The sequence below is a fragment of the Tachyglossus aculeatus genome, chromosome 10, assembly GCF_015852505.1.
Source record: "Tachyglossus aculeatus isolate mTacAcu1 chromosome 10, mTacAcu1.pri, whole genome shotgun sequence".
In the NCBI taxonomy this organism is placed as follows: domain Eukaryota; kingdom Metazoa; phylum Chordata; class Mammalia; order Monotremata; family Tachyglossidae; genus Tachyglossus; species Tachyglossus aculeatus.
This window is the reverse complement of record NC_052075.1, coordinates 20,914,583-20,936,714: the sequence shown is the minus strand read 5'-3', so window position 1 is coordinate 20,936,714 and position 22,132 is coordinate 20,914,583. Positions and strand designations below refer to the sequence as shown.

Below are 22,132 nucleotides of genomic sequence, written 5' to 3'. Positions count from 1 at the left end.
GCCCAGAGAAGTTGTGACTTTGCCTAGAGTCACACAGGAAGCAGTCGGCAGAGCCGGAATTAGAACCCTTGTCCTCTGACTCCCAAGCCTGTGCTCTTTCCATTAGGCCATGCTGCTGCTTCCTATTTGTAAACTAATTTTTGCCTGTTCCTTTACCCCCCCCCACCCCCCTCCCCCCCACCCAAAGACAAATGAAACAAGAATGAGACAAAGATTTGGCATATTTACAACCCTAGAAGAAAAATTGGAAAAGAAGAGGAAAGAAAAAAGAATGATAAATTCATGGGTAAAGATCAGCTCTTTCTACTAGTCACATTAAGAAAGGGCACATGGAAGAGAACTCTTTGCTCATCCTCTTAGCCAAAAAGTGGGAAAGTGTTGCTATTGAATATGTTCCTTAGCATCACGACGAAGATAACTTTTTCAGTTTTTTTTAGTACTAATAATGCTGTTTATTAAGACTTACTGTTTGCAGAGCTATCAATCAGTCAACCAAGCAGTAGTATTTATTGAGCACTAGAGAAGCAGCGTGGCTAAGTGGAAAGAGCACGGGCTTTGGAGTCAGGTGTCATGGGTTCAAATCCCGTCTCTGCCACTTATCAGCTGTGTGACTTTGGGCAAGTAACTTAAGTTCTCTGGGCCTCAGTTCCCTTATCTGTAAAATGAGGATAAAGACTGTGAGCCCCATCTGAGACAACCTGATCAACTTGTAACCTCCCCAGCGCTTAGAACAGTGCTTTGCACATAGTAAGTGCTTAATAAGTGCCATTATTATTATTATTATTATCTGCAAGCACTGTACTAAGTGCTTGGGAGAGTAAAACACAACAGTATAGCAGACACATTCCCTGCCCACAAGGAGTTTACAGCCTAGAGTGGGGGAGGCAGACAATATAAATACATGAATTGTGGGATGTTAACAAATGCCATCATTATTATATGTACATAAGTGCTGAGGGGCTGGTCAGGGTGACACAGAAGGGAGTGGGAAAAGAGGGCTTCATCTGGGAAGGCCTCCTGGAGGAGATGTCCCTTCATTAAGGCTCTGAAGCCGGGGAGAGTCAATGTCTGGAGGATATGAGGAGGGACGGAGTTTCAGGCCAGAGGCAGGACCTGAGCAAAAGGTGGGGGGGTCGAGATAGACGTGATCAAGGTGCAGTGAGAAGGTTGGCATTCGAGGAAATAAGTGCTAAAAGAGAATACCTAGATGGGGATTAGACATGGTCCCTATCCCTCATCAGGCTGACGGGCCTTTATAATGCATCAATCTGACAGTCGTAGGGATGGAATGCCTTGATCAGTTTGAATACTTCTATAGTTTTGGGGTTTTGTGATGCATCTGGTGTCAACTAGCTCCGAAAATTGAGTGTCATTGCTTTAAATGAGTTGTTTTCATTGTCATTTTTTTCATAGTCTTGACTTCCTGGTAATGCTGTTAAACCATTTTTCTTAGAGGTTTCCTTCTAGTGTTGCCTCATTAGGCAAGTCACCTGTTTGGATTTGTGTACACAAATGTAATAAATCATTGATTTGAATGCTACTAGTGAAAGCTGCTACTCCCTGACATTCTGTGTTTTTGGGTGCTTCTTGAATGTCTCAATCCCTTGAAGATGTTTTGGTGCCATTCTGATAGTATTGTCTTTGTTTTTGCATTTCCTTAACTTTTTTCTGCCAACCTGTCCAAAACTTCTTTGTATCTGTTGTGCTTTTAATGACCTAAACTGGTGCGTTTTTGGAGGGTGGGTGGGGGGGAAGTACTTCTCAACATTTGCTAGATAGCATGACAGTGGGACTCATGGAAATCCATCCCATCCCTTCCCTATTTCTTTTCTTTTTCAGTTCCCAATCTCTTGTCTGTATTCTGATTTCTCTGTGTTTTTCCCAATCGCTCCCTCTCTGGAAGGTTTGATGAGGAAGCTTGGGCCATCAACTCCAAAACCCTGTTCTCTTCCATTACTCCAACTTCAGTGGATTGAACTTAGCTATTTTCAGATTTCATTTCTTAATATGGAAATCAAAGACTAAGATTTGCCTTCCATTTGGCTATGAACCGTGTGATGTGGGACATTAAAAAAAAACCTCTGCAACAACTACACAATTTGGTTTTACCCATGTAGCTGTGCACAAGATGGTATAATTGAATTAGTTCAACACTTTACTTTTATATTTCTTCTGAGATAGTCAGACACCTCTCCAAAACGCCTGTTGATGGATTGCTTCTTGAAACCCTTAGCAGCCCCTTTTTCCACTCAGAATTATCAATCAATCAGTCATATTTATTGAGCGCTTACTGTGTGCCGAGCACTGTACAAAGTGCTTCGGGAGAGTGCAGTATAGCAGAATTAGCAAATACGTTCCCTGCTCATAATGAGCTTACAATAATGGGTATAGAAGAGGTCTTTCATTTGAAGAAGAAAATAATTTTGGATCCTAAGCTGATGAATCATTATTATAGCATAGGACTTAGGTACTGTGCATTTTTTTTTTACTAGGAAGGTTTTGCAAAGGTTTCTTTCCTCCCCCCACTGTCATTACTTCCTTTCTGTTAAACTTTTTGGTAGGTATATTTTAAAACGAAAAGCCGGTTGAAGGAGTAAGTAGGAAAGTGCTTGTTTTGGAACATTTCTTGTTGAAAAACACTTCCGTTCTTAGATCTGCATGAAAACATTAAAGGTAATATATGGTTGTACCTCACAGTAAGTTAAAGCAATTCAGTTGGCATTCTTAGGCCGTGAGGGTATCGCTTCCTTCTTCATCTGATTGGAATGCTTCTGGAGTGGTCCCCGTAAATGTGTGGAAAACACTGAGAGGAATTAAGCTTCTCCAAAGGTCCCTGTCACGTGAAATCATCAAATGTGGGTCTGATTTCCGGATCCAGTGGAGTAGCTTCTGTGCTCCCTTGGGGCAGAGAGGCCCAGAAGGTTGTTCCGGAATGGATATTTGTCACTACCATTGGTTTCTCGGAGAGTGAGAAGGCAGGGGCATGGCTTTGTTTAACCGTACGAACGATTATTGTTCGGAGCATGATGGCAACCGGCCATTTTCCGTGATTACCGAAGACCAGGCTTCACTGTTTTTTCTGAAGGGCAAATTGGGCTAAAACTGCAAAAAAAAGGAATTTAGACTAGTTAGAAGCAGGAGGAATAGAATTCCAGCCAGCCAGTTGAAATTTTTGTCTCAGGCCCTTCCTCATCCTGGTGACTCTGAGACCCTCCACTCACCAAGACAGGAATTGTGCTGAAAATGAGATGACTATGATCTAGCCTGGACAAAGACAGATATTCCTGATGCTATATTTCTGGAAGAAGCTAGAGTTCAGTGGTGTATTCCTTATTTCATTCATTCGTTTATTGAGTCTCGTTTATTGAGTGCTTATGGTGTGCAGGGCACTGGACTAAGCGCTTGGGAGGTTACAGTGCAACAGTAAACAGACACATTCCCTGCCCACAAAGAGCTTACAGTCTAGAGGGACTTGGTTTGCTGTAACACTTTTATTACCAAAGGGCACTCACAGTGATTAGTTCATTTCAACGTTCACCACAACTCTTTGAGGTCTTATCATCCCCATTTTGCAGATGGGAAAATTGAGGTATAAGGGACACTAAGTGACTCGCCCACGGTCACACGGCAGGCTAAAAGCACAGCTTGGACTCGAACTCGGGGCCTCCGGCTTCTAGACCAGTGCTGTGCCACTTCATCACGCCACTGTTGCTTTGCTCATGGGTTGGCTCCTAGTTGTGTGATAGCGTCCACTGCTTTCCGATCCCCGGGACATGTAGGGCCCATTCTGGGTCATCCTGATGGCCTCCTTTGCCTCTCTGCTATTACCAGTTCTGCCCTGGGGATAAAAGTAGTAGCCAGCAGCTTTGGGAAAGGGGCGATGTGCTTGATTACCAGACATTTTGGCTTCAGGGAGCCATTGGGCTTAATCTGGTCCAGGCCTCCTAGTCGTCCTTCTTCTGACCTTGATTCCAAGTGGTTTGTGGTGATCATTTTTCCTCTCCCCTTCTCCGTTTCAGTTTTTACGTTCAATCCTTCACAACTTTATCCTTACTTCCCCTCTCACCTTTTACTCTTGGAGTCGAATGTAGAGTGCATTTTGAAACTCAGTAGCCATTCCAAGTTTGGGATGTGTGAGTGTTCCTGAAAGATCTGATTCTACTGTTTGTAATGATTGCTATGTTTCATCTCCCCCATTGGAGTGTAAGCTCACTGTGGGCAGGAGAACATGCTTTGTACTTCTGCTGTATTTTCCCAAGCTCTTAGCCCACTGCGTTGCACCCAAAGATGCTCAATAAACACCATTGCTACTATTACTACGAATGTAAGCTTTAGGGTACAGACCACATGCATAACAATCTATCCATGGTATTTATTGAGTGCTTACTATGTGCAGAGCAACCTTTGCCCACAGCTAGCTCACAGTCTAGAGGGGGAGAACATTCACCTGAACAAAGTTAGTTTTCATGGTGTGACTCTCTAAATCAACATCTCTGAAGCTACGTGGACTCTTGTACTTGTCCTCTATATTTGAAGACACCCCTGATGGTGTGAAGTTGATGGATGAATATGTGTATGGCTGAAAAGGTTTGTTTTTATTTATTTATATTTATATCTGCTTTGCCCTCTAAGCTTTTAATCTTGTCGTGGGCAGGGAACGTGTCTACCAATTCTGTTGTACCCTCCCAGTTACTTAGTGCATTGCTCTGCACACAGTAAGCGCTCAATAAATACCGTTGATTAACTGATAGTCCTGGTACTAATTGTAGCTGGTTTTTGTGAGTACATGCAATTAGGATTGCACTGCATCCCTGTCCATGTAGAACATGGGCCTGGGTATCAGAGGACCAGATTTCTGATCTTTGCTCTGCCATTTGTCTGCTAGGTGACCTGGCCCGGTCACTTAACTTTCCTAAACCGCACTTTCCTCATCTGAAAATTATCTATTCTCCTGTGCCTTACCTGATTGCATTGGATCCCTCCCAGTGCTTAGTACAGTGCTTGATACATAGTAAATGCATAACAAATAATACAGTTATCACTAATCACTGGTGACACCGTGGCCCATCAGCAATAGGACTGGCAGGAATTAGGGTGCCACTAGGACTATCATTTCCTCTTTTCAGGTTCCCCATCTTGAAGTCTCCAGACTGAGACTCATCCTTTGTTCCTGACAAGAGGCTCCATCAGTATTGTATTTTTTTTAAAATGGTATCTGTTAAGCGCTTACTATGTGCCAGGTAGGACACAGTCCCTGTCCCACATAGGGCTCACAATCTTAATCCCCACTTTACAGGCGAGGGAACTGAGGACCAGAGGAGGAAGTGACTTGTCCCAGGTCACACAGCAGATAGGTGTTAGAGTCAGGATTAGATCCCAGGTCCTTCCAACTTCCTGGCCTGTGCTCTATCCACTAAGTCATACTGCTTCTAGAAAAGTTAGTAAAAAAAAAAAGATTTGAATGCTCATGCTCACTTATCACTCAATTCCCCCCCCCCCCCCGCCGAACAGTAACTGTCAGGTTAACAGTGAAGTCCCTTGGAATGAATTATGTCTTGTATAAATTGAACAGTTGAGTGGCTTGATTAAACACTGGCTCTTAGTGACAGACCCAAATTGGGAAGTCTCTCTCAAGGTCCCAGATTTAGTAATATTGTTTGCACTTCTGGTGGAAAGGAATGTAAAACACAGAGGCGTACATCTGACCAGCAAAAAAGAAGCATTGTGGCCTAATGGGTGGAGCCTGGGCGTCAGAAGGACCTGGGTTCTAATCCCACCTCTGCTACTTGTCTGCTCCATGACCTTGGTCAAGTCACTTCATTTCTTCACGCCTTGGTAAAATGGGGATTAAGACTGTGAGACCAATGTGGGATAGGGACTGTGTCCAACCTGATTAACTTGCAAAACTCCAGTGCTTAATACAGTGTCTGGCACATAGCACTTTTGTTACCATTAAAAAAAGTAGCTGGTTTTGGTGTTAACTTTATGAAGGGTTCTTTTATACCAGCATTTAAATGGAGCATGGAAGGTAGTGGATTAGAGGTAAAAAAGAATAAAAGTCTGAGTTCTAAAAATTGTTGGGGTATAGATGTATACTCAGTTACATCACAGCAAAGGTTTTCACTATGCGATCGGCTAGACAGGCAACAGAATTAGGAAACATTCTTCTGGCCGTTTAACTCTGTCCTGTGCAGTGCAGGGTTGGAAGAAGTGGTTGTGTACACACATACATACAAGGTCTAACACAAAGAGAGGTGAGTAGTATAATGCACATTTACCTTAGCATGGGATTTTACGAGAACACAACCCATGTCTTTTTGGAGAAGTGGGTGGCTATGGTATTTTTCTTTATAAGCCTTTTGAACTTGTCTGCTTTCTGTCTTACGCTTCCATTCAGTACTCAGTTCTTTGGCAAAATCATGTGAGACGAACTCAATCGTATTGTCAACCACTTGCAATATTGTTTCGTCATACTATCAGGTTTGTGTCAGGGCCACTAGGGGAGAGTGAATTTTAGACTAATGGCTAGACATGATTCGGAATGCTAGGGAACCCATTTTTTTGTCTTACTAAGCGAGATTCCGTTATTCTAGGTGGAAGATAGTTTGAGGTTCTTCTTGGTTGAGTAAATCTAGGATGTAATGTCCAATAGCAGTGTGGTCTAGTGGAAAGGATTGGGCGTCAGGGCACCTGTCCCTCCTCTGTCACTCGCCTGCTGTGTGACCTTGGGTAAGACACTTGCTTCAATACCTATTCTCTCTCTCCCATGGAGACTGAGGCACCTGTGTGGGATGGGGATCGGATCTGACCTAATTATAATAGTAATAGCACTTACTATATGCCAGGCACTTTTCTGGGTGCTAGGGTAGATGCAAGATAATCTGGTTGGACACAGCCCTTGTCCCACATGAGGCTCACCGTCTTAATCCCCTGGCCTCCTTAATCCCTTCCCCTTAATCCCACATCCTCCCCCTGGCCTGGAACGCCCTCCCTCCACACATCCGCCAAGCTAGCTCTCTTCCTCCCTTCAAAGCCCTACTGAGAGCTCACCTCCTCCAAGAGACCTTCCCAGACTGAGCCCCCTCCTTTCTCTCCCTCTCCCCATCCCCCCTGCCCTACCTCCTTCCCCTCCCCACAGCACCTGTATATATGTTTGTACAGATTTATTACTCTATTTTACTTGTACATATTTACTATTCTATTTATTTTGTTAATGGTGTGCGTCTAGCTTTAATTCTGTTTGTTCTGACGATTTGACACACATCCACAGGTTTTGTTTTTTTGTCTGTCTCCCCCTTCTAGACTGTGAGCCCGTTGTTGTGTAGGGACCGTCTCTATATGTTGACGACTTGTACTTCCCGAGCGCTTAGTACAGTGCCCTGCACACAGTAAGCACTCAGTGAGTACGATTGAATGAATTAATGAATCTCCATTTTCCAGATGAGGGAACTGAGCCCTAGAGAAGTGGAATGATTTGCCCCAGGTCACCCAGCAGACAGATGGTGGAGCCGGGATTAGAACCCAAGACTTTCTGGCTCTCAGGTTCATGCTGTATCCACTAGGTTGAGCTGCCCCAGCATTTGGTTAAGCACATAGTAGGTGCTTAACAAATAACATCAATGTAAAATAAAATAGCCTGCAAAAACATATCAAGCTAATGGAAGTAGTAGAAACAGTAGTTCTATAAGGTGCTGTATCCACTAGGTTGAGCTGCCCCAGCATTTGGTTAAGCACGTAATAGGTGCTTAACAAATAACATCAATGTAAAATAAAATAGCCTGCAAAAACATATCAAGCTAATCGAAGTAGTAGAAATAGTAGTTCTATAAGGTGTTGTACTCACTGTACCTCCGTCTTGTCTGTTTTGCCGCCTACCTCTTGTCCATGTCCTGCCTTCGGCCTAGAACGCTTTTCCTCTTGATATCTGACAGATGATAACTCTTCCCACCTTCAGAGCCTTATCAGAGGCATGATCTCCAAGAAGCCTTCCCTGACTAAGCCCTCATTTCCTTTTCTCCCACTCCCTTCCACCCTTCCCTGATTAGCTGCTTTTATTTGATCCACTCAGCCCAGCTGCACTTATGTAAATATTCGTAACTGGTTTATGTCAATGTCCGTATTCCCCTTTAGACTGTAAGCTCATTGTGGGCATGGAATGTGTCTGTTATATTGTACTCTCTGAAGCCCTTAGTACAGTGCTCTGCACTCAGTAAATACGATTGATGATTGATTGATCAGGAGCCAGGAGGGAGAATATGTCTCACCAAAATTTGCTTTTAGTTAGAAATTGATCTAATGCAAGATTAGAGTACCTATTCAATTGAAATTGAGGAGTGTTTTTTCAACTTGTTTACCTCTTTGTAATGTCTATTCAAGTTGGGACACAAACACATAAGTTATACTTTGAATGTATTTAGTGCTTTTTAGTTTCGCCAAAGCCCCTTACAGCAATTAACTCATTTCTTTCTTATAACATAATTTGAGGTTGGGGAGTTGGGAGAGACAGGTATCATTTTCCCCTTTTTACAGATGAGGAGGAAATTTGCCCGTAGGTGATTCAGCGTTGTCAGTCAGTCAATCAGTGGTATTTATTGAGCACTTACTGTGTGCAGAGCACTCTACTGAAAGTACAGTACAATAGTTGGTATACACTTTCCCTTTCCCCAACAAGCTTACAGACTAGAGGGGAGAGACTGACATTAATATAAATAAATAACTTATAGCTATGTACAGAAGTGCTGTGGGGCGAATACCACATGTTCAGAGGTCACTGATCTGAGTGCATAGGCACTCAGAAGGGAGAGGAGGTTGGGGAAAAGAGGGCTCAATCAATCAATCAGTCAATTGTATTTATTGAGCACTTACTGTGTGTGCTTGGGAAGTACAAGTTGGCAACATATAGAGACAGTCCCTACCCAACAGTGGGCTCACAGTCTAAAAGGGGGAGACAGAGAACAAAACCAAACATACTAACAAAATAAAATAAATAGAATAGATATGTACAAGTAAAATAAACAAAGTAAAATAAATCCGGTGGGGAAGTCCTCATACTGATAATAATTACGGCATTTATTAAGTGCTTACCATGTGCCAAGCACTGTTCGAAGAACTGAGATAGATACAAGGGTATCAGGTTGGGCACAGTCCCTGGCCCACATGGGGCTCATAGTCTTGATCCCCATTTTACAGATGAGGTCACTCAGGCCCGGAGAAGTGAAATGACTTTCCCAGGGTCATGCAGTGGACATGGGATTAGAACCCAGACCCATGCTCTTTCCACCAGGCCACACTGCTTCTCTGGGAGGAGCTGTTGACCATAATAAGGCTTTGAATGTTGGGAGAGTGGTGGTCTGGCGTTTATGGAGGGGGACAGAGTTGCAGGCTGGAGGGAGGTTGTGGTAAAGGGGTCAGTGGTGAGATAGATGAGATTGAGGCACCTTGAGCACACTAGCATTAAAGGAGTGGAGTGTGTGGGCTGGCCTTTAGTAGATTGGTGAGGAAAGGGAACTTTGTGGTCAGAATTCAGCAGTTCAGTTAGCAAAAAAAGTCAGTAAGAGAGATTGAACATTTTGCCCACATTTGTAGAACTTTGGTTTCGTCTGTGTCACTAAAAACTCGTGGTTTCTTGTATCCATGAACCATGCCCAATAACCGGGAAAGGTCAAGGATACTTGATCAAAGCTAAGAGAGCAGTTGAAGCCCATTGGAAGATGTATTTGGAGTGCTTCTCTTCTGACTTGATGGCTGACAATAAGATGCTTTAATTCCTTTGCCCAATTGTCACAGAGGACCTTCAGAGTTGTAATTATATATAATTATAATTATGGTATTTGTTAATGCTTATTATGTGCCAAGCACTGTTCTAAGCACTGGGGTAGATACAAGGTAATCAGCTTGGACACAGTCCCTGTCCCACATCGGGCTTCCAGTCTTTAACCCTATTTTACAGATGAGGTAGCTGAGGCCCAGAGAAGTGAAGTGACTTGGCCAAGGTCTCACAGCAGACAATTGGTGGTTGATGGAGCCAGAATTAGAACTCATGACCTTCCGGCTCCCAGGCCCATGCTCTATCCACTATGCCATGTTGCTTTTCAAGGGACTTTGTCCTCTGAGACCTTCCTTGACTATTCCCTCTCCCTTCTGTATTACATAGGTACTTGAATCTGTACTGGGTAAAGCTTTGATATTCACCCACTCTCAGTTTTATAGCATTTTGTACATATCCATAATTTATTTTAATCTTACCTCTTCTATACTGTAAGAGCCATGCAAATGTGTCTAACAACTCTATTGTGTTTGTATTTGTGATGGTACTTGTTAAGCGCTTACTATGTGTCAAGCACCATTCTAACTGGGGTAGGTACAAGATCATCAGGTTGGACACAGCCCCTGTCCCACACATGGTTCACAGCCTTAATCCCCATTTTACAGATAAGGGACCCGAGATACACAGAAGTAAAGTGGCTTGCCCTAGGTCACACAGCCGACAAGTGGCGGAGTCGGAATTGGAACCTAGGTCCTCCACTGATTCTCCATCCCCCCCACCTTACCTCCTTCCCTTCCCCACAGCACCTGTGTATATGTATATATGTTTGTACATATTTATTACTCTATTTATTTATTTTACTTGTATATATCTATTCTATTTATTTTATTTTGTTAGGATGTTTGATTTTGTTCTCTGTCTCCCCCTTTTAGACTGTGAGCCCACTGTTGGGTAGGGACTGTCTCTATATGTTGCCAACTTGTACTTCCCAAGCACTTAGTACAGTGCTCTGCACACAGTAAGCGCTCAATAAATATGATTGATTGATTGTATTTAATGAGCCCTTACTGTGTGTGGAGCACTGTACTAAGTGCTCGGGGGAGTACAAGGCAAGAGTTAACAGACACATTTCCTTCCTGCAATGACCTTGCAGTCTAGAGGGAGGTCCTTCTGTCTCCCAGGCCCGTACTCCGTCCACTGGATCTCGCTGCCTCTCACCAGAATTTTAAAAGTTTCACCAGTCTTTAAAAAGGTGAGCCACCAAGGCGATGAAGGCAGGCCAGGCCTCTGGTGTAGATGGACTTCTTGCCAGAGTCTTTACACAAGAGAGAAATTAGCAGACAGGGTGGAGTTGCCACTCTGACTCCACACCCTCATGCTAAACATCTGGAATAATGAAATCCTGGATGGCCTTAGGGAAGTCTTCTAGACTGTGAGCCCGTTGTTGGGTAGGGACCGTCTCTATATGTTGCCAACTTGTACTTCCCAAGTGCTTAGTACAATGCTGTGCACGCAGTAAGCGCTCAGTAAATACGGTTGAATAAATGAATGAATGTCATAATTGTGACAGTTATTTAAGAAGCGGTCTGCCTGTGACAGAGATGCATCGCTATCATTTTTTATTTTGAGAAGCAGAGGATAATAGGGCTGGAAGGGACCTGGAGATCTTGTGATCCCATCCTCTCCAGGCAGGACAGTGGATAAGATATTCTTCTGTTCTGAAACTTCAAGTCCATTCTCTCTAGGTATGGAGTTCAAAGAATAGGGGGAAAAAAAAACCCCTGGTCAGCTTCCTACTAACTCTTCATGTACTAGGAGACATTAAGTTATTTCCTAGCCTTTATTCTCTAATCTTCCACCACCTCATTTCCTTTCTCCTCTCGAAAAGCTTACATTCTGGCCCTTGTAAAATTGTCATTGCTTGTCAGTGGGCCTTTTCCCATTCGTCTACATCCTTTTTTAATTAATAAGAGGCTGATCAAGGCAAGGCACGAAGAATCACTTCCTGAAGGTGAACAGGTATTGAATTCCCATTTTGCACATAATAATAACCATAATAATGATGATAATTCTGGTATTCATTGAGTGCTTACTATGTGCTAGGCACTGTACTAGACGCTGGAGTGGATGCAAGCAAATCGAGATAATAATAATAATAGTGGTATTTATTAAGCACTTCCTATGTGCCAAGCATTCGTTCTTTCAATCGTATTTGTTGAGCGCTTACTGTGTGCAGAGCACTGTATTAAGCACTTGGGAAGGACTAGTCGGCAACATGTAGAGAAGGTCCTTACCCAACAATGGGCTCACAGTCTTGTTCTAAGCATTGGGGTAGACACAAGGTAATCAGGTTGTCCCATGTGGGTCTCACAGTCTTAATCCCCATTTTACAGATGAGGTAACTGAGGCCCAGAGAAGTCAAGTGACTTGCCCAAGGTCACACAGCTGATAAGTGGCGGAGCTGAGATTAAAACTCACGACCACTGACTCCCAAGCTCTTGCTCTTTCCTGTCCCTGTCCCACATGGGGCTCACAGTCTCAATCCCCATTTTACAGATGAGCTAATTTAGGCATAGTGAAGTGACTTGAAGTCACGTGGCAGACAAATGGCAGAGCCGGGATTAGAACCCGTGACCTTCTGACCCTGTGCCATGCTGCTTCTCTAAGGGAACTGAGGCCCAGAGAAGTTAATTCATTTGCCCTAGGTCACCCAGCAGGTAAGTGGTGGAACAGACATTAGAACCCAGACCTTCTGACTTCCAAGCCTGGGCTCCTTCCATTAGATGAAGCTCTTTTCCTCGTATTCCTCTTCCTCCTCCTACTATTAAAAAAAGTTGTATAGAACTTGTATGTAGTTGCAATTGTTCCCCAGAACCTTGATGTCTACTACCACCACCTTTTTGGCATAACCCGGAGCTAGCTGTACACCCAACTTTCGTTCCTTTCTCGGCCTGTCAGCCAAGAATCACACACCTTACTGAAATCCCAGATCAGTTGCATCTGTTGCGTTTCCCTTGTCTTCAAAGTTACAGAAATAAATGTGTCAATGTTGGCCATTTGTAAAGCCATATTAGTTGCTTCCCAGGATTTTATGCTTTATCGGAGGTTGCAAATTGATTTTAAGATACGTTTTAGTATCTTCCTAAGTATCGATGTTTAAGCCGACTTGGCTCTAAATCAGAAGGGTCGTCTTTCTTTTTTGCTTCTTTCTCTTGTAGATGGAAATAAGTTCTGCCCTTATTCCTTCATTGAGTGTTTTTCCTCCCCTCAATGAATCCTTAAAAATCATAGTACTGCAATAACACCTGCCAATTCCTTGCATAGCCTAGAATACAGACCATTACCTCCTGCTGATGGTAAGTGCCCCTAGTTTTCAAGCTCTTTTGGTGCATCCCTCTCTCTGTAGCCTATGAGCTCATTCCAGGCAGGGAATGTGTCTCCTTATTCTGTTGTATCATACTCCCCCTAGAACTTAGTACAGTGCTTTGCACATAGTAAGCGCTCAATAAACCCCAGTGATTGATTGATTGATTGAATGCTAAGTAACAGCCACTCTGAGAAACCTAGAGGTTCCTGGGCTGTGGTGAGCACTTGTCTTAGGCCTTGGGGATCATCTCTTAATTAATAATAATTGTCATAATATTCTTGTGGTATTTGAGCGCTTATTCCATGCCAAGCACTGGACTAAGTGTTGGGGTAGAAAGAAGATAATAAGGCCCTGAATGGAGCTTACAGTTTAAGGAGGGAAAACAGGTATTGAATCCCCATTTTCCAGATGAGATAACTGAGGCCCAGAGGAACACAGTGACTTGCCCAAGGTCACATAGCAGACAAGTGGTGGAGCTGGGATTAGAACCCAGTTCCTTCTCACTCCCAGGCCTGGGCTTTGTCCACTGGGAGGACCTTGATGAAAGCCTTCCACTCCAGGCCAGGTGGATCCAATCCAATCCACCGTTCTTTGACCCGGTTCTGATGATGCAGAGAAGGAGCCTTTTTAATGGCTTTGGGGTAATCTAACTGCATTAATCAGCCGATTGGTAATGTTTATTCATTCAATCGTGTTTATTGAGCGCTTACTGTGTGCAGAGCACTGTATTAAGCGCTTGGGAAGTACAAGTCGGGCAACATAATTGAGCACATTTATTGAGCAACATTATTGAGCACGTGTTGTGTGGAGAGCATGGTACTAAGGGCCTGGGTGAGGAAAATCAAGCTCGCAGAGTAGGATCCCTTCCTACAAGGCTAGAAGGGAAGATGGACAAAGAAACAATTTAGAAACCGGAGTAAAAGCTGTAAAAATAGTGTTTAAATCGAACTGTGCAAAAGCGTGTTGAGGATTGTAGGTCCTGAAGTGCTCAAGTCCTAGTTGGAAGGATATGTGAGGTGTAGAGAAGAATAAACATTGACCAAAACTTCCTGGCTCCCTCTTGGAATGGCACCTGGAGAGTTTCCAGGACTCTACCAGTCTCGACTACGGGAGGGAGAGTCAAGCAGAGGCCTACCCATTCCTTTCCTAGCTTGGGCAGTGGCTGGCTAGGGGAAGGCAATCTGCTACAAGTCAAAACTCACCCGTGCTGGGCAGTAGTGGCATGTGAGAGAGTTGAGGGTGGAGACTCAAATTTAGTAGTAACAATAATAATAATGGCATTTATTAAGCGCTTACTATGTGTAAAGCACTGTTCTAAGCATTGGGGAGGTTACAAGATGATCAGTTGGTCCCACGTGGGGCTCACAGTCTTAATCCCCATTTTACAGATGAGATAACTGAGGCCCAGAGAAGTGAAGTGACTTGCTCACAGTCACACAACTGACAGTTGGAGCCGGGATTTGAACCCATGACCTCTGACTCCAAAGCCTGGGCTCTTTTCCACTGAGCCACGGTGCTTCTCTAGTAGAGAAGCAGCATGGCCTAATGGATAGAGCATTGTCCCGGGAGTCAGAAGTTCGTGGGTTCTAATCCATCCTCTACCACTTGTCTGCTGTGTGCCCTTGGGCAAGTCACTTAACTTCTCTATGCCTTAGTTCCGTCATCTGTAAAATGGGGATTAAGATTGTGAACCCTATGTGGGACAGGGACTGTGTCCAACCCGATTACCTTGTATCTACCCCAGTACTTAGAACAGTGCCTGGCACGTAGTAAGCGCTTAACAAATACAGTAATTATTATCATTATTATTAGCGTGCGGAAGAAGTCAGTGCTAAACTACTTAAGTAGTTTGACCAGGAAAACTATCTGGATCCACTGCCAGAACGATTGCGGATGGAGGTGGGGCGTTCTGGGAGAGATGCGTCCATGGAATCGCTATGGGTCGAGACGACTTGATAGCATAAAACAAAGCGTCCTGGAGGATGTGGGGTTTTAGCAGATGTCCAAAGAAGAGAGAGCGGCGGTTACTGTCTTCAAAAGGGGATGATGAAGGACTCAAGCCTGGGGCTGGAAGCGGGAGAGGCAGGAGGAGAAGCTAAGCTGCGCCATGAGCGCCTACTGTGTGCAACAGAACACTGTGTTAAGCACTGGGGAGAGTACAATGCAACAGAATTAGCGGACACATTCCCTTCTCGTAGTGAAATGCCTCTATTAGCACCGGTGATGAGTTTCTTCTTTATGTGGAGACAGTTGTAGAGTGGTGGCCGCAAGAAGGATGCAGGAAGTTGAGGAGGAGCGAGTCTGATGTTCCAAAACCCATGGAAGAGGGGGAAATCGGGAAACTTATTGTGGGCAGGGAACGTGTCTACCAAGTCTGTTGTATCGTACTCTCCCAAATGCTTAGTACGGTACTCTGCATAATAATAATGGCATTTATTAAGTGCTTAGGTCTCAGTAAGTATGTTTGATATTTTATATGCCCCATTTCTCTCTTCTCTGTAATTTAAACATCCGCTTTGCCCGTTAGACTGTCAGCTTCTCGACAGCAAGGATCCTTTCTTGTAACTTTCTTGTAATCTCGCAAGTCCTCAGTACAGTGCTCTGCACGTTGCTGCTCAGTAGATGCTATTGATGATGATAGTTGGTGTATTTGGTTTAACTGTGTGTCTCAAGTTACATTAGAACAGTTTGCATGGCTGTTTATGGCTACTGTGTGCCTCCAGATTTAGTGTAAAAGAGAAATATATCCGGTTGGTTTGTAGGTGCACAGCAACTCCAGATCCTAAGAGGAAAAGTTTTACGTCACCATCGGTCACTCGGAAGGCTAAATCTCACCGACTCTTCTTCCGTAAAATTTCCCAGATCAGGTTCTTCCTCTTCATTTCCAAAAGTTACCACCCTGGTTCAAGCTCTTGTTCTTGTCGGTCTGCTTGCTTCTGGCCTCTCCTCCATTCAGTTCCTCCTCCCTGCTGCCGCAGCGATCATCTTTCCCCTCCTCAGAGACCCGCAGGGATCCTCCATCTTATATGTTGCCTCCGTTGACCCTTTATTCTTCAGCTTCCACCGTATTCCTCCCATGCTCACCTTCTAGACTTTGTCTTGCTGTCGACTCTCTTGCCTCTGATCCCTGGTCATGGGTTCCAATCCTGGCCCTGCCACTTTGCTGTGTGACTGTGGGTAAGGCTCTTCACTCCTCTGGGCCTCAGTTGCCTCATCCGGATAATGGGGAGTGAGACTGTGAACCACACGAGAGACAGGGACTGTATTCAACCCGATTTTCTTGGATCCATCCCAGTGCTTAGTACAGTTCCTGGCACATAGTAAGCGCTTAACAAATACCATGATGATGATGATGATTATTATTACAAGAATCCGGCCCCGATTCACAACACCCCGGTCGTGTCAGCCTAACCCACCCTCAGCACTTGTCTATTTTATTCTCATCCTCGGCACTCAAAACGCATACATACCGGCACTCGGAGTTTTTATTTGTACATTCAGTTATTTGTTCAGCAGTTTCCTTCTGTTTGTTTCAACCCAATGAGTGGGAGGTTGCTCTTTCTCCCGGTTTCTGTGTCTGTAAATGATTTCTTCCTCCCCGTTACATTGTCAGCCTCTTGCCCAGTGAAAACATGGGTCCTGCTACAGTTGTCGTGTTCTCCCACGTGCTTGGTACGATGCCCAGCACCTAGGTGCTCAGGAAACAATAATAATCATAATAATTATATTTATTAAGCACTTACTATGTGCCAGGCACTGTACTAATGCCATCAACTGCAAAATCATCAACATTAGCATTTCAAACCACTTTCGTTGATTCATTCAGTCATATTTATTGAGCGCTTACTGTGTGCAAAGCTCTATATTAAACGCTTGGGAGAGTTTAATACAACAAACAGACACATTCTGTGCTCACAATGAGCTTACATTCTAGTGTAGAGTACTTTGCAAATAGTACATGACCAAGCTTTGCGATGTATTTTTAAACTATCAAAAAAGCCCGTGGGGGTGACTTACAGATTAGAAGTATACAAATAGTCCAAACTGTATATTTGTCCTTGGTCTAGATTGTAAGCTCCTTGTGACAGGGCTTGGGTCTTACTCTTATTGAACTTCTAGTGCCATTCCCTGTATCCATTAAGTCAGTACTGTTGATTGATGTTGATTCCACTGATTGGGAAATTCTTCTCTACAATTCTATTTATTTTGATTCTATTGCTGCCTGTCTATTTGTTTTGTTGTCTGTCTCCCTCTTCTAGACCGTGAACCCATTGTTGGGTAAGGATTATCTCTAGCTGTTGCCAAATTGTACTTTCCAGCCGCTTAGTACAGTGCTCTGCACACAGTAAGCGCAAAATAAATGCGATTGAATGAGTGAATGAATGAAGTATGGAGCCCACAGTGCTGTTAGCTTTGTTGCTCACAACCAAGTTTCGCTTTTGTCTCTCCGCCTCAGAATCTTTACAGACTGCTAAAAAAAGAGCTGCTCCTTTTTTGATCACGGTGCCCTTCCTGTGGTGACAGTTTTCAGCTGAGTGGAGCTTTGTCTTAGGCGTCACGTTTCTGCACCCACAAAACTTTTCCTCTGGCAAACGGAAAGCAAGAACGGTTTCAGTTTGCCTCACAGCAGCCGTTTGGGGTCTCCTCTTGTCATCTAATCCCTGCTCTGCCACTTGTCTTCTGTGTGGCCTTCATCATCATCGTCATCAATCGTATTTATTGAGCGCTTACTATGAGCAGAGCACTGTACTAAGCGCTTGGGAAGTACAAGTTGGCAACATATAGAGACAGTCCCTACCCAACAGTGGGCTCACAGTCTAAAAGGGGGAGACAGAGAACAAAACCAAACATACTAACAAAATAAAATAAATAGGATAGATATGTGCAAGTAAAATAAATAAATAAATATTGGACAAGTCACTTCTCTGTACCTCAGTTAACTCATCTGTGGATTGAGACCGTGAGCCTCACATGGGACAGGGACTGTGCCTGCCCGATTTGCTTGTATCCACCCCAGCGCTTAGTACAGTACCTGACACAGAATAAGCGCTTAACAGATACCACAATTATTATCATTATTATCCATTCTCCTCATATGTCCCACACAGTACAGCTGGCTTGAGGTTAACTCTACTAGAATTACTTTGGAGTATTGCTACAATGCTGGGAGACTGAAATGGGCCAGAGATGATGTTGAGATGATGTTTCTGGAAGCCATGCTATGATCTGACCGCCCCCCTTATGATGCCGAGAGCTTTGGGTCAATGTTTCTCTTCTGTAGCTGATCCAGAAGAAGCGGCTGGAAGTGTCCGGCCTGGCAGGAAGCGCTTAGGACAGTGCTTTGTACACAGCAAGTGCTCCATAAATACGATTGAATGAATGAAAATGCAATTGAATGAATGGCAGTGGAGAGGGAGGAGGTGCTTTGGGAATGGCCAAATGCTGTTTGTTAACCTTTCTTTGTCAACATGGGGGTAACTGAGAGCCCTCGGGGTTCCAGAGGGGTTTTTTATGGTATTTGTTAAACACTTACTATGTGCAAGGCCCTGTGATAATAATCATAATCATTATAATAATAATGATAATGATGATGGTATTTGTTAAGCACTTATTATGTGTCAAGAACTGTTCTAAGCCCCGGAGTCGATATAAACTAATCAGGTTGGACACAGTTCCTGTCCCACATGGGGCTCAAAGTCTTAATCCCCATTTAAGGGAACTGAGGCACAGAGAAGTGAAGTGACTTACCCAAGGTCACACAGCCTACAAGTGGCAGAGCTGGGACTAGAACCCAGGTCCTTCCAATTCCCAGACCCGTGCTCTATCCACTAGGCCATGAATGCTGGGATAGATACTAGCTATTCAGGCTGGGCCAGGCCATATCCCACATGGGGCTCCCAGTCTCCATCCTCATTTTACAGATGAAGTCGCTTAAGCACAGAGAAGTGAAGTGACTTGTCCAAGGTCACACAGCAGCAGCCAAGTGACGGAGCTAGGATTAGCTTAAATAAGTGTTTTACCATTTCTGTGGAGATATCAGAGGATATGCCTTTGGTGGCTCACTGGAAAGAGCCTGGCCTTTGGAATCAGAGGTCAAGGGTTCAAATCCCAGCTCCGCCAACTGTCAGCTGTGTGACTTTGGGCAAGTCACTTAACTTCTCTGTACCTCAGTTACCTCATCTGTAAAATGGGGATTGACTGTGAGCCCCCCATGGGGCAACCTGATCACCTTGTAGCCTCCCCAGCGCTTAGAACAGTGCTTTGCACGTAGTAAGTGCTTAATAAATGCTATTATTATTATTATTATTATCTGGCTGCTATGCCATTTCCTTATGGCTCTGCTCCAGGGATTTCCTGAAAAACTGGCAAAAGTACAAGTTGGAGGATTTGGAATCAGTCAGGCAGTGGTATAAGATCCCTCTAGACTGTAAACTCATTGTAGGCAGGGAACGGGTTTAGCAACTCTGTTATATTGTGCTCTCCCAATTGCTTAGTACAGTGTTCTGCACACAGTAAGCACTGACACATGATGGATTGATTTTGAGTGCTAACTGTGTACATCATCATCATCAATCGTATTTATTGAGTGCTTACTGTGTGCAGAGCACTGTACTAAGCGCTTGAGAGAGTTCAATACAGCCGAGAAGCATCATGGCCAGTGGATAGAGCACGGGTCTGGGTGTTAGAAAGGAAGCAACACTTGTTGTTCTCTATCAACACTGAGTTTTGATAGAGAAGCAGCGTGGCTCAGTGGAAAGAGCCTGGGCTTTGGAGTCAGAGGTTGTGGGTTCAAATCCCGGCTCCGCCAATTGTCAACTGTGTGACTTTGGGCAAGTCACTTCACTTCTCTGGGCCTGTTACCTCATCTGTAAAATGGGGATTAAGACTGTGAGCCCCTCATGGGATAACCTGAACACCTTGTAACTTCCCCAGCGCTTAGAACAGTGCTTTGCACATAGTAAGTGCTTAATAAATGCCATTATTATTATGAGTAATATTGGCTTTGCCACTTGTCTGCTGCTGAGTGACCTTGGGCAAGTGACTTCACTTTTTCTGTGCCTCATCAACCTCATCTACAAAATGGGAATTAAAACTATGAGCCCCATATGGGACATGAACTGTATCCAGCCTGATTAGCTGTGTCCACCCCGGCGTTTGTGGCCTAGTAGATAGAGCACGGGCCTGGGAATCAGAAGGACCTGGGTTCTAATCCCGGCTCTGCCACTTGTTGACTGTGTGACCTTGGGCAAGTCACTTCACTTCTCTGTGCCTCAGTTCCCCCATCTGTAAAATGGGGATTGAAACTGTGAGCCCCATGTGGGACATGGACTGTGTCCAACCTGCCTAGTTCATATCTGCTCCAGCGCTTAGTACACTGCCTGGCACATAGTAAGCGCTTAACAAATACCAAAGAAAATAGTTTGTGTGCATGTTCCCTGCTCACAAGGAGCTTACAGTCTAGGGAGGGTGGGGGGGATGATATACAGTAATTTAAATAAGTAAGTTTTGAAGGGCTTTATTCCACCTCTTCAGGATTCCATCCTGAAATAATAATGATGGTATTTGTTAAGCGCTTACTATGTGCCAAGCACCGTTCTAAGCACTGAAATAAGATGAAGCTGAAGCCATATTCACTCTCCAGACTTGCTGTGAGGCCATGAGCGATAGATGGAAAAGCTTTAGATTGTTGTCCTCTTTTGGGAATGATGGTTGAGCTTTGGTCCTGAGACTTCAGGATGGAGAGCCTGTGTGAAGGAATTGATTTTAGGGCTAGTGATTTGCATAGTGTCACGTACACTTTGTTTTCTATGTCAGTGGCATTGTCTTTGGGCTGTGGTGTGTAAAGAGTGAGTGAAGCAGGCAGACAGGGGGCCTGGACATTGCAAAAGTGGACACAAAGTTGTTTTCATTTGCAGCTTGGCTCTGTGGAAAGAGCCTGGGGCCGGGAGTAACCCTGCTGCTTATCCTGGCTTTGTCACTTGTCTGTTGTGACCTTGGACAAGTCACGTCACTTCTCCGTACCTCAGTTGCTCCCTGTGTAAAATAGGGATAAAATACTGGGTCTTTCTCTTGATTAGGTGTCCTGCATGGGGCACGTACCATCTCCAATCAGATACTCTTGTATCTACCCCAGCACTTAGTACAGTGCTTGGAACATAGCAGATATTTGTAAAATACAATTGCTATTATTATTATTGTTATCATCATCATCATCATCATCAATCGTATTTATTGAGCGCTTACTATGTGCAGAGCACTGTACTAAGCGCTTGGGAAGTACAAATTGGCAACATCTAGAGACAGTCCCTACCCAACAGTGGGCTCACAGTCTAAAAGGGGGAGACAGAGAACAAAACCAAACATACTAACAAAATAAAATAAATAGAATAGATATGTACAGATAAAATATTGTTCTGATATTTAAGCACTTAGTATGTGTCAGACACTTTACTAAGCGCTGGAGTAGCTACTGTGTGCAGAGCTCACAGTCTTAATCTCCATGTTGCAGGTGAGGGAACGGAGGCCCAGAAAAGTGAAGTGACTTGCCCAGGGTCACCCAGCAGACAGGTGGCGGAGGCGGCATTAGAACCCAGGACCTCTGGCCCCCAGGCCCGTGTTCTTTCCAGCAGGCCACACTGCCGTTATTCTACGTAGAACCCGTTACGGCTGAAGAAATGACAAGCTAGTGCCGGTGATCCACACCATGGCCTTAGTGGGTGTTTGGTAATCAGAGGGGTCTTTCACCTCCTCCTTTAGGGAGTTGATTGTCAGGAGTTGCCCTGCGTGGTCCTTCACTCAGAAACCTGGACCCCTGATGCAGAGCCCCAGCAGGCAGAACCGCTTCACATGAACCCCGGGGCTCCTAATTCCCCCGGCAGCGCTCTTCCCACTGGACCATACTGGGGCACTGCCCGGCAGGTTGCATTTCATGGCGCAGGTTTCTGTAAGCTTCACTTTGGTCCAGGCCCCGAGATGCTCTTCAAGTTCTGGTGTAGCTG

At 44.3% G+C, this 22,132-nt stretch overlaps 1 protein-coding gene and 1 non-coding gene across 2 annotated transcripts in view; both read left to right on the top strand.

The window, feature by feature from the left end:
- Positions 1-22,132, top strand: part of CTBP1 (C-terminal binding protein 1) — a 368,238-nt gene that overhangs the window by 17,144 nt on the left and 328,962 nt on the right. The window lies entirely within an intron of this gene.
- On the top strand, positions 14,188-14,325 carry LOC119933753. Its single transcript, XR_005452626.1, has one exon. It is a non-coding gene; the product is annotated as a small nucleolar RNA SNORA7 (small nucleolar RNA).